The following is a 12,379-nucleotide window of genomic DNA, read 5'->3' on the forward strand; positions in this document are numbered from 1 at the left end:
CTTGCAACCTACGTCCTCAATTATTTGCTTGACGTATTCCAATCTCTGTCTTCCTCTACAGCTCCCTCTAGTACCATGGAAGTCATTCCCTCATGTCTTAGCAGATGTCCTATCACCCTGTCCCTTCTCCTTATCAGTGTTTTCCACATATTCCTTTCCTCTCCGATTCTGCGTAGAACCTCCTCATTCCTTACCTTATCAGTCCACCTAATTTTACCGAGCGAGGTGGCGCAGTGGTTAGCACACTGGACTCGCATTCGGGAGGACGACGGTTCAATCCCGTCTCCGGCCATCCTGATTTAGGTTTTCCGTGATTTCCCTAAATCGCTTCAGGCAAATGCCGGGATGGTTCCTTTGAAAGGGCACGGCCGACTTCCTTCCCCATCCTTCCCTCATCCGAGCTTGCGCTCCGTCTCTAATGACCTCGTTGTCGACGGGACGTTAAACACTAATCTCCATCTCCACCTAATTTTCAACATTCGTCTATAGCACCACATCTCAAATGCTTCGATTCTCTTCTCTTCCGGTTTTCCCACAGTCCATGTTCCACTACCATACAATGCCGTACTCCAGACGTACATCCTCAGAAATTTCTTCCTCAAATTAAGGCCGGTATTTGATATTAATAGACTTCTCTTGGCCAGAAATGCCTTTTTTGCCATAGCGAGTATGCTTTTGATGTCCTCCTTGCTCCGTCCGTCATTGGTTATTTTACTGCCTAGGTAGCAGAATTCCTTAACTTCATTGACTTCGTGACCATCAATCCTGATGTTAAGTTTCTCGCTGTTCTCATTTCTACTACTTCTCATTACCTTTGTCTTTCTCCGATTTACTCTCAAACCATACTGTGTACTCATTAGACTGTTCATTCCGTTCAGCAGATCATTTAATTCTTCTTCACTTTCACTCAGGATAGCAATGTCATCAACGAATCGTATCATTGATATCCTTTCACCCTGTATTTTAATTCCACTGCTGAACCTTTCTTTTATTTCCATCATTGCTTCCTCGATGTACAGATTGAAGAGTAGGGGCGAAAGGCTGCAGCCTTGTCTTACACCCCTCTTAATACGAGCACTTCGTTCTTGATCGTCCACTCTTATTATTCCGTCTTGGTTGTTGTACATATTGTATATGATCCGTCTCTCCCTATAGCTTACCCCTACTTTTTTCAGAATCTCGAACAGCTTGCACCATTTTATATTCAAATGGTTCAAATGGCTCTGAGCACTATGGGACTTAACATCTATGGTCATCAGTCCCCTAGAACTTAGAACTACTTAAACCTAACTAACCTAAGGACAGCACACAACACCCAGTCATCACGAGGCAGAGAAAATCCCTGTCCCCGCCGGGAATCGAGCCCGGGAACTCGGGCGCGGGAAGCGAAAACGCTACCGCACGACCACGAGCTGCGGACCATTTTATATTGTCGAACGCTTTTTCCAGGTCGACAAATCCTATTAAAGTGTCTTGATTTTTCTTTAGCCTTGCTTCCATTATTAGCCGAAACGTCAGAATTGCCTCTCTCGTCCCTTTACTTTTCCTAAAGCCAAACTGATCGTCACCTAGCGCATTCTCTATTTTCTTTTCCATTCTTCTGTATATTATTCTTGTAAGCAGCTTCGATGCATGAGCTGTTAAGCTGATTGTGCGATAATTCTCGCACTTGTCAGCTCTTGCCGTCTTCGGAATTGTGTGGATGATGCTTTTCCGAAAGTCAGATTGTACATCGCCAGACTCATATATTCTACACACCAACGTGAATAGTCGTTTTGTTGCCACTTCCCCCAATGATTTTAGAAATTCTTATGGAATGTTATCTATCCCTTCTGCCTTATTTGACCGTAAGTCCTCCAAAGCTCTTTTAAATTCCGATTCTAATACTGGATCCCCTATCTCTTCTAAATCGACTCCTGTTTCTTCTTCTATCACATCAGACAAATCTTCACCCTCATAGAGGCTTTCAATGTATTCTTTCCACTTATCTGCTCTCTCCTCTGCATTTAGTAGTGGAATTCCCGCTGCACTCTTAATGTTACCACTGTTGCTTTTAATGTCACCAAAGGTTGTTTTGACTTTCCTGTATGCTGAGTCTGTCCTTCCGACAATCATATCTTTTTCGATGTCTTCACATTTTTCCTGCAGCCATTTCGTCTTAGCTTCCCTGCACTTCCTATTTATTTCATTCCTCAGCGACTTGTATTTCTGTATTCCTGATTTTCCCGGAACATGTTTGTACTTCCTCCTTTCATCAATCAACTGAAGTATTTCTTCTGTTACCCATGGTTTCTTCGCAGCTACCTTCTTTGTACCTATGTTTTCCTTCCCAACTTCTGTGATGGCCCTTTTTAGAGATGTCCATTCCTCTTCAACTGTACTGCCTACTGCGCTATTCCTTATTGCTGTATCTATAGCGTTAGAGAACTTCAAACGTATCTCGTCATTTCTTAGTACTTCCGTATCCCACTTCTTTGCGTATTGATTCTTCCTGACTAATGTCTTGAACTTCAGCCTACTCTTCATCACCACTATATTGTGATCTGAGTCTATATCTGCTCCTGGGTACGTCTTGCAATCCAGTATCTGATTTCGGAATCTCTGTCTGACCATGATGTAATCTAATTGAAATCTTCCCGTATCTCCCGGCCTTTTCCAAGTATACCTCCTCCTCTTGTGATTCTTGAACAGGGTATTCGCTATTACTAGCTGAAACTTGTTACAGAACTCAATTAGTCTTTCTCCTCTTTCATTCCTTGTCCCAAGCCCATATTCTCCTGTAACCTTTTCTTCTACTCCTTCCCCTACAACTGCATTCCAGTCGCCCACGACTATTAGATTTTCGTCCCCCTTTACATACTGCATTACCCTTTCAGTATCCTCATACACTTTCTCTATCTGTTCATCTTCAGCTTGCGACGTCGGCATGTATACCTGAACTATCGTTGTCGGTGTTGGTCTGCTGTCGATTCTGATTAGAACAACCCGGTCACTGAACTGTTCACAGTAACACACCCTCTGCCCTACCTTCCTATTCATAACGAATCCTACACCTGTTATACCGTTTTCTGCTGCTGTTGATATTACCCGATACTCATCTGACCAGAAATCCTTGTCTTCCTTCCACTTCACTTCACTGACCCCTACTATATCTAGATTGAGCCTTTGCATTTCCCTTTTCAGATTTTCTAGTTTCCCTACCACGTTCAAGGTTCTGACATTCCCCGCCCCGACTCGTAGAACGTTATCCTTTCGTTGATTATTCAATCTTTTTCTCACGGTAACCTCCCCCTTGGCAGTCCCCTCCCGGAGATCCGAATGGAGGACTATTCCGGAATCTTTTGCCAATGGAGATATCATCATGACACTTCTTCAATTACAGGCCACATGTCCTGTGCATACACGTTACGTGTCTTTAAGGCAGTGGTTTCCATTGCCTTCTGCATCCTCATGTCGTTGATCATTGCTGATTCTTCCGCCTTTAGGGGAAATTTCCCACCCCTAGGACAAGAGAGTGCCCTGAACCTCTATCCGCTCCTCCGCCCTCTTTGACAAGGCCGTTGGCGAGGCTGACTTCTTATGCCGGAAGTCCTCGGCCGCCAATGCTGATTATTTCTCAAAATTTAGGCAGTGGCGGGGATCGAACCCGGGACCGGAGACGTTTTGATTATGAATCAAAGACGCTACCCCTAGACCACGGGTACACATTCTAGTCAACATATGTGCATGATAAGATGCACTGCGCAACATAATTAAAGGATTGCTTTTCCCAGACCCTGTAATTGTCTCTCATTGCAACCCAGAAGTTTGAAATTTGGCTCAAAGGTGCGTAAAACCTGCCCTGCGATGTCACTCTAGGGCTCGATGGAGCTTCAAGCAGCAAGGTGAAACCCAGAAGTTGGTGTGACGTGTCAGATGAGTTAATGATCTCACAATGGCACCAAAGTACACCACAGTTCTGCCCAGCCGTGGTCGTGTCATTCGATAGGGAGGTCGTCACAGTCTCTCTTACTCACATTTCGCTCCTTCTTTTAACGCCTCTGCGTTGAAAACACGTGGTTTTTTCTTATAGTGAAAACATTCCTGACCCCCCCCCCCACCTCACCCCTCAGAATAGGCACGAAACGGTCGCAGGGGGTGGAATAAAGGGTGTCAATGAAACCATCCTTTTTCCTCAGCCGTTGATTCCCATACATTTTGCGGCCGAAAACGACAGTTCGCAGTGCGACAAGCAACAGGAAGATGCTCTTGACAACCTTTGACACCTCTGACACACACGGACGTTTCAACCCTTCTCTAAGCACGCTGCGGAGCTGCAACCCCATGAAACTTAATCGTACCCCTTTAGAGTGCAGCGCGACCTCAATTTTTCCCCTTGTGTACAGGTTGGAACCGGTAGGGACCGTTCAAAAACCATTCGATTAAATGTGAACGTGATTCGAAGTAGCAAATGAGGCTTATGCATTTTCAGTTCTCCAGTTTTGCTTTCTCATGAGCAAGCTCACAGAGGAGTGCAGCATTAACATATGTGCGACTAAAGCGACAAAGGGTCACTATGATCCCCACGTGCCTTTCCAGAGAAAACCTGCGAAGTAGTTCATTCACGCCAATTATGTTACCCCTGAGCTCTTTCCGTGTCTATTCTGAGCGGCGGTGTGTCTGAATCGTTTTCCTCGGTTACTCATAAGAAAGTTGCGTGATTTCAGTGCTGGGTATCGTGATCTGATCTCCATCGCACAGGCGTCAAAACAAGTGATGAGATGTGACTAAGAGAAATTTGATGACCTCCCCATCGTGTGACACGTCCACGGCGGCGATGGGCAGAATTTTGGAGAGCTTTGGCTCCAATGTGACGGCATTAACCCACTTTACACGTCACCTGAACCACTGAGCCCTGCCATTTTTTTCGTATGTGTCGATACCCTGTCGTTTGAAGCATAGTCGAGCCCGAGTGCGACGTTGCAGGGCTCCATTACAGAAGAAGGTTGTAGGCATCTTTGAGCCAAATTTAAAACTTATGCACTATAATGGGAGACAATTACGGGCTATCGAAAACGTGATTCTTTAATAGTGCTGCACCAATCTATAACGGTCCCTGGGCAACACAGTGCACAGTTGGGGTCAGCGAACGCCATCGAAACCGTGGCCGAAACGTCGTTTATAGTCAGTGACATTAATTTCACAAAATGTCGCAGGGCAACATGCAGAAAGCTTTTATGTCAGCTGGTACTGTCTTATTCTGAACTTCAGAGACGACTGTTAAGCTTCGCACGTCTGTCCTTGTAAGTGCTTTCCTGGTTCAAATGGCTCTGAGCACTATGGGACAATGCAAAGAAGTATTAAGTTTGAGAAAATTTCACAACTCTTACTGCGCAAGACAGGACTTGAAGGCTAACAAAGTAAGTCTGAGACATATTGTTCTGTGTACGAGATTCAGTTTAAAACGTTGCCAGAATAAACGAGACATCATGTGCGAACGGGATTGTATAGTTTCGAAACAAGTGTAGATCGTAAATAAAGAGGGCAGTGGTTTATGCAGACCAAACATAGCTTCGAATTTGCAACACTGTGAATAAATGTTGTCTCGGTGTGTGAGCACTATTATCAAACGAAGCGCCGGTTAGCGGACAGCTTCTGTACTGTGCACATAGGTGGTAGACGCGTAGCGTGCGAGCGTCGCTCTTGTAAGAACGCTGGAGTCTACGCTGCAACTGCCTGCCCTCGCTGTTTCTCGGGTGTAAACACGACCGTGCCGCCACTCTGGCCAGGACTACAATTCGCTTTGCAGGTGAAATTATTCTTGCTTAGAGAGTGTCTACAAGTTTCGTTCGTCTTAGCAAATAGACATGCCACCCGTTACAACATACAGTTTCCAACAGTGAGCGATACCACCCATGCCGAGAGAAAAAATGGTTCAAATGGCTCTGAGCACTATGGGACTTAACTTCTGAGGTCATCAGTCCCCTAGAATTTAGAACTACTTGAACCTAACTAACCTAAGGACATCACACACACCCATGCCCGAGGCAGGATTCGAACCTGCGACAGTAGCGGTCGTGCGGTTCCAGACTGTAGCGCCTAGAACCGCTCGGCCACCCCGGCCGGCCCCTGTTCTACACATTCCTTTTTGGTATGGTTCGCCTCGATAGCTGAGTGTTGCCGGCACGGTAGCTCAGCGTGTTCGGTCAGAGCATTAGTTGCCCTCTGTAATAAAAACTGAGTAAAGGGATCAACGATGAACTTGAACAGGTGGCATGGGACGTCCGCCCCGGACAAATGCAAGGAACAGTAACGAACAAAATGAAATCAGCAAAAAAAAATAAAAAATAAAAGTGGTCAGCTCGACTGAATGCCATGCAAAGAAGTCCTGATGAAATGCCACGCAAAGGGGCCCGGGTTGTATTCCCGGTTGGGTCGGAGATTTTCTCCACTCAGGGACTGAGTGTTGTGTTGTCCTCATCATCATCTCATCACCATCGACACGCAAGTCACCGGAGTGGCGTCAACTAAAAAGACTTGCACCAGGAGACAGGTCTATCCGACGAGAGGCCCTAGCCACACGACATTTCATTTCATTTCTGTATGACTGTCTAGTAAAAAGCAGTTGAACCGTTGCCTGATCGATAGCTCGCGCCACGTCTCGTGGAACAAAATCTCTGGCGTGAAGGGGGTGTGGCACATTTGCAGCGAATGCCGTTGTGGCCGTTTTCTACATCTACATCTACATCTATACTCCGCGAGCCACCTTACAGTGTGTGGCGGAGGGTACTTATTGTACCACTATCTGATCCCCCCTTCCCTGTTCCATTCACGAATTGTGCGTGGGAAGAACGACTGCTTGTAAGTCTCCGTATTTGCTCTAATTTCTCGGATCTTTTCGTTGTGATCATTACGCGAGATATATGTGGGCGGTAGTAATATGTTGCCCATCTCTTCCCGGAATGTGCTCTCTCGTAATTTCGATAATAAACCTCTCCGTATTGCGTAACGCCTTTCTTGAAGTGTCCGCCACTGGAGCTTGTTCAGCATCTCCGTAACGCTCTCGCGCTGACTAAATGTCCCCATGACGAATCGCGCTGCTTTTCGCTGGATCATGTCTATCTCTTCTATTAATCCAACCTGGTAAGGGTCCCATACTGATGAGCAATACTCAAGAATCGGACGAACAAGCGTTTTGTAAGCTACTTCTTTCGTCGATGAGTCACATTTTCTTAGAATTCTTCCTATGAATCTCAACCTGGCGCCTGCTTTTCCCACTATTTGTTTTATGTGATCATTCCACTTCAGATCGCTCCGGATAGTAACTCCTAAGTATTTTACGGTCGTTACCGCTTCCAATGATTTACCACCTATGGCATAATCGTACTGGAATGGATTTCTGCCCCTATGTATGCGCATTATATTACATTTATCTACGTTTAGGGAAAGCTGCCAGCTGTCGCACCATGCATTAATCCTCTGCAGGTCCTCCTGGAGTCCGTGCGAGTCTTCTGATGTTGCTACTTTCTTGTAGACAACCGTGTCATCTGCAAATAGCCTCACGGAGCTACCGATGTTGTCAACTAAGTCATTTATGTATATTGTAAACAATAAAGGTCCTATCACGCTTCCCTGCGGTACTCCCGAAATTACCTCTACATCTGCAGATTTTGAACAGTTAAGAATGACGTGTTGTGTTCTTTCTTCTAGGAAATCCTGAATCCAATCACAAACCTGGTCCGATATTCCGTAAGCTCGTATTTTTTTCACTAAACGTAAGTGCGGAACCGTATCAAATGCCTTCCTGAAGTCCAGGAATACGGCATCAATCTGTTCGCCAGCGCGTGAATCAGCACAGACAGCCCAGGTCTGCTGGACAACGGGCCAGCTGTTTGTTCTAACCTCCGTGTGACTTCTAAGTTGGTCTGGCTGAGCAGCTTCCGAAGACGAGGGACCCGCACCAGAAATAGGATTGGGCACACTATTCCCTTGGCCGACCATATCCAGGGCGAGCGGTGGGTCGTCGTCATCCACACGTCTCATGGCGGCTCCACATTTTTCCACTGTTTGTCATGCCACAGCAGCTTTGTATGCTCAGTGAGCTATTTTCAGTTCGTTGCTTCGGAGCCGAGACCACGAGGCAATCGTAAAGGCTGAACTTGCTTCCCGCTGTGAGCGGACAACGCGGCATTCTTAAAGATTGATCTTGCTCTCCTCTGTGAGCGTGATAATTGCGACTGGTACGTTTCCTGTGCGTGTTTGTGTCCTACTGCTTCTATATTGGATTGGGCTCAGCCTTCCGTTCTTGTTGTTCTCTGTTCCTGTACCTGGCCAAGCGATTTGAGGAATGTGTCGCTCGTATCAAAACATAATACGAGACGTATTAGGAAAGTAAGGTCCGATTAGGCGCGAAATGGAAACCACTGTGAAAATCCGATGGAACTTTGCACAGATGTGTTGGGCAGTGTTTTTAGTGTGCCTGTCGATCGCTTCACGTCGCTCTTTTCTGCACAGAGCGCAAAGTGATCACGTATAAATGCCTAAAACAAGTCTCCCGACAAGTATGTTGATCTGGCGAGAGATTTCGCCTGAAGCTATGCAGCCCACATAACATAAATGTCATGCGTTTCTTTCTTCAAGACAATTTTCAGCCACAATCTGCAGGGGCAATGAAGACGCTCCTGCAGCGTTTTCGATGGGAAGTGTTTGATCACTCACAAAACAGGCCTTAATTGGCTCCCTCTGTTGTTCATCTCTGCTCCGATGAACCGCTAACTACGAAGACGGCATTCTGGAACAAAAACGAAAGGCGGCCAGGCTAGAGAAATGGCGGAAAGCACAGGCGGCTGCTTTCTGTGAAGAGACTACTAGAAAGTTTGTACAACGCCACGATAAATGTCTAAGTCGGAGTGGCGACTATTTAGAGAGGTAGCTGGTAGGTGTGACTAACTGTTACGAATAAAAAAATTTTGATTTTCACTGTGGTTTTCATTTCGAGCAGCCCTTGTAGCTTCTATTTGGTAACTGTCACAGGGTTGTTATTTGATGCTGTGTTTTAAATTATTGGGGTTTTGTAAACTGCATTATTGCTTTGTTTAATGTGTCATTATTTAGGGCGTTCAAAGTACTCCTTTTTTGCCTGGTATGTTGTGTACTAAGTCACCAAATCGCTTTCTTCAGTATTTGGATCCCGCAAGATTACACGCCTTACCGGGAGAGATCGTGTTTCACGTATTTTGGTGAGTTACTCTTCTAGTTATGCTACGAAGTCAAGCTTGTGTTTACATAGGTGAGGTTCATCAGCCAATCGTTTGCGTCCTCCTTCCACCTATGATTTTGCGTCCCGCGCGACGGTCAAGTATTTACCGTTTCCTCTTCGTCGCGTTATTTGAAGCTGAATTTCGGTTGAACGCTGAACGTCTTTACTATCAGGTGTTAGTGGGGGGTGGTTGCTTGGCCAGTTATCTTATTATCTTTTAGCAACTTTTCACAAATGTCTAGTCTACGCTGCCAGCGCGCAATCTAATGACTGAAGTTTTTACTCGTTTTACATAAAAATTACTTCTCTGTTCATCAGGCTGTCATTGTATATTTGTGCCTTGTGGCGTGTTCACACTAGTTGCGTAGAAAAGGAGCGTGGTGATTTCATGTCGAGGAGCTTTATTTGTTTTTTATTTCCTCTTATAGAACTTCTTTTTCGGTAAACTTGAATCATTTGTTCTATTTTAGTCAAATACGTTCTACAGATGTTTGAGCACTCTCTGTTTTAAAGACCGTTTTCTCAGAAAATATTTGAAGAGATTTTAGGTAACTTCAATTGGTAAAATATTATCTTGTTTCTCTTATTGAAACTGGCTGTAAATATTTCAACAATAGTAAGCAGTGGCACACAAAAATTGCATATTTTGAAAAGGGAGTAACATTTTTTGTACATTTAAGTTTTCATACTTCATGTTCCCATGAATGACCTTTTCGAGAGTTGAGAACATGTATTTGAATTAACACTATTACATTTTGTCATTTGATGTTATTGAAAGAGTCTATAATATTGTTGATATAGATTATCAGTATTTGTTCTTAAATAGAATTGTCCAGTTACGTAGTTTTGTTTTAATGCGTCAAGCTTCTGGATTCAGTGTCAAATAGACATGCAGCTAAGATCAAAGCCGATTAGTATGCAAAGAAATACTGATTTGTTCATCAGATTTCATAATGCTGTAGTTTTGTTTTATTCTTACATACTACAAATCACTTTTAAGCTAGGATAATTGTGGTTTCTGTTTTTATGAAAAATAAATTTTTAAGACTAAGTGTAGTATTGTACTAAATGGATTGGAATTACACATTTTTCTATCATCCACTGTATTATCCACTGTTTTTTTATATTACACTCTTATCTTCATGCAGTTGTAATTATTGCTTTCTACAATACTTTTCAGCGCTACTGTACTTTTTGGAGAGTACTGTCAACGTAAAGGCTGTCAATTATTGAACTATATGAGAAAAATGTAGATTACTTACAAACTACTGCTTTCACACACATGATTCAACATTTAAACGTCACTACAGATATTCGGAGTTAGGTTATGACGTGTTCGATATGCCTGCCATCATTGGCGATGATGTGCGCAGACGAATGGCGAAATTCTACATGACCCCCTAAAGCGTCAGAACATCGATGATGTGGATGACCACCTAAATGGCTGTTTCCAGTTCAGCAATGGTGTCGGGGTTATTGCTGTACAACTTATCCTTAATACAGCCCCACAAAAAGGAGTCGTATATGTTCATGTCTGGAGAATATGGTGGCCAATTGAGGCCTATGCCAGTGGCCTCTGGGTACCCCAGTGCCAGAATGCGGTCCCCAAAATGCTCCTCCAGGACATCAAACACTCTCCTGCTTCGATGGGGTCGAGCTCCGTCATGCATGAAGCACATCTTGCCGAAATCAGGGTCACTTCGGATAACGGGGATGAAATCACCTTCCTAAACCTTCACTTACCGTTCGGTAGCCACCTTGCATCAAGGAATATCGCAGCAATTATTCCGTGACTGGACGCACCACACAGTCACCCGCCGAGGGTGAAAAGACTTGTCGATCGCGAAATACGGATTCTCAGTCCCCCAAATGCACCAATTTTGCTTATTGACGAATCCATCCAAATGAAAGTGGGCTTCGTCGCTAAACCGCGTGCTCATGCGGGTACTAACGCCCATCATGCCCCGCGGACAACCGTGCAGTTTGAACGGCCTAACGCAAACCATTCAGATATCATGACGATTTTATTTCATATGGTTCAATAATTTTCACCGTGTGTATGTAAAGTATTGTCTACGTGGAGCTATTATAACATGATTTCAGGGCATGATCATTAATTCTTGCGTATAGTACACTGCTGGCCACCGTAAATGCAACACCAAGAAAGACAAGAGGTAGCACAACAAAATTTATTTTGTAGATAATATGTTGACCAAGTATCAAACGATTTCGTTTACAGACGTCTGTGACATGTGGTTCCTGCCAGAATCAGTAGCCAGAGTACCCGCCATTGTTGGAGATCACCGCTGCCACACGTCTCGACATTGAGTCAAAGAGACGTTGGATGTGTTCCTGGGGTACAGCAGCCCAAGCAGCTTCCACACGTTGCCAAAGATCATCTGGTGTGGCAGCTGGGGATGTAATCTGGGTCACTCGTTGAGCAACCATGGACCACATGTTTTCTATCGGCGAAAGTTCCGGAGAGCGAGCCGGCCAGGGAAGCAATTCAATCTGGTTATTGACGAAGAACCTTTGGACAATGCGTGCCACGTGTGGTCGCGCATTATCCTGTTGAAATATGGCTGTGACCGAGCTCTGAAAGTAAGGAAGGACAACTGGCTCCAACAGCTCGGATATGTAGCGCCGACTATTTAAAGTACCGGCAATGCGTACTAGAGGCGTGCGAGAGTAATATCCAATACCGCCCCATACCATAATACCTGGTGCAAGAACAGTGTGGCGGTGCATAATGCAGCTGTCCAGCATCCTCTCTCCACGGTGTCTCCACACTCGAATCCGACCATCGTGGTGCTGCAGACAGAAGCGTGCCTCGTCAGTAAAGAGAACGTCATTCCATTCTGCCGTCCACATCCGTCTGTCATCACACCATTGGCGACGGAGACGTCTGTGGTTCTGCGTCAATGGTAGACGAAGCAATAGACGTCTTGCGGACAGACCACTCTGCTGTAAACGGCGTCGAATGGTACGCGCAGACACTGGATGATGCGTTACAGACGCAATGTGCTGTGCTATGGTTCGGGATGTCACTGAGCGAGCCGTCACTGCCATGCGCACAATTTGCCTATCAGCACGTGCAGTGGTGCACCGAGGTGAATGCGATCGACCACGTCGGTCCGTCGT

At 45.1% G+C, this 12,379-nt stretch overlaps 1 protein-coding gene across 1 annotated transcript in view; it reads right to left on the reverse strand.

Annotated features, from left to right (window-relative positions):
• The window catches only part of LOC124593822, a 179,440-nt gene that overhangs the window by 86,917 nt on the left and 80,144 nt on the right, over positions 1–12,379 (reverse strand). The window lies entirely within an intron of this gene.

This window comes from Schistocerca americana, chromosome 2, assembly GCF_021461395.2.
Source record: "Schistocerca americana isolate TAMUIC-IGC-003095 chromosome 2, iqSchAmer2.1, whole genome shotgun sequence".
NCBI lineage: Eukaryota > Metazoa > Arthropoda > Insecta > Orthoptera > Acrididae > Schistocerca > Schistocerca americana.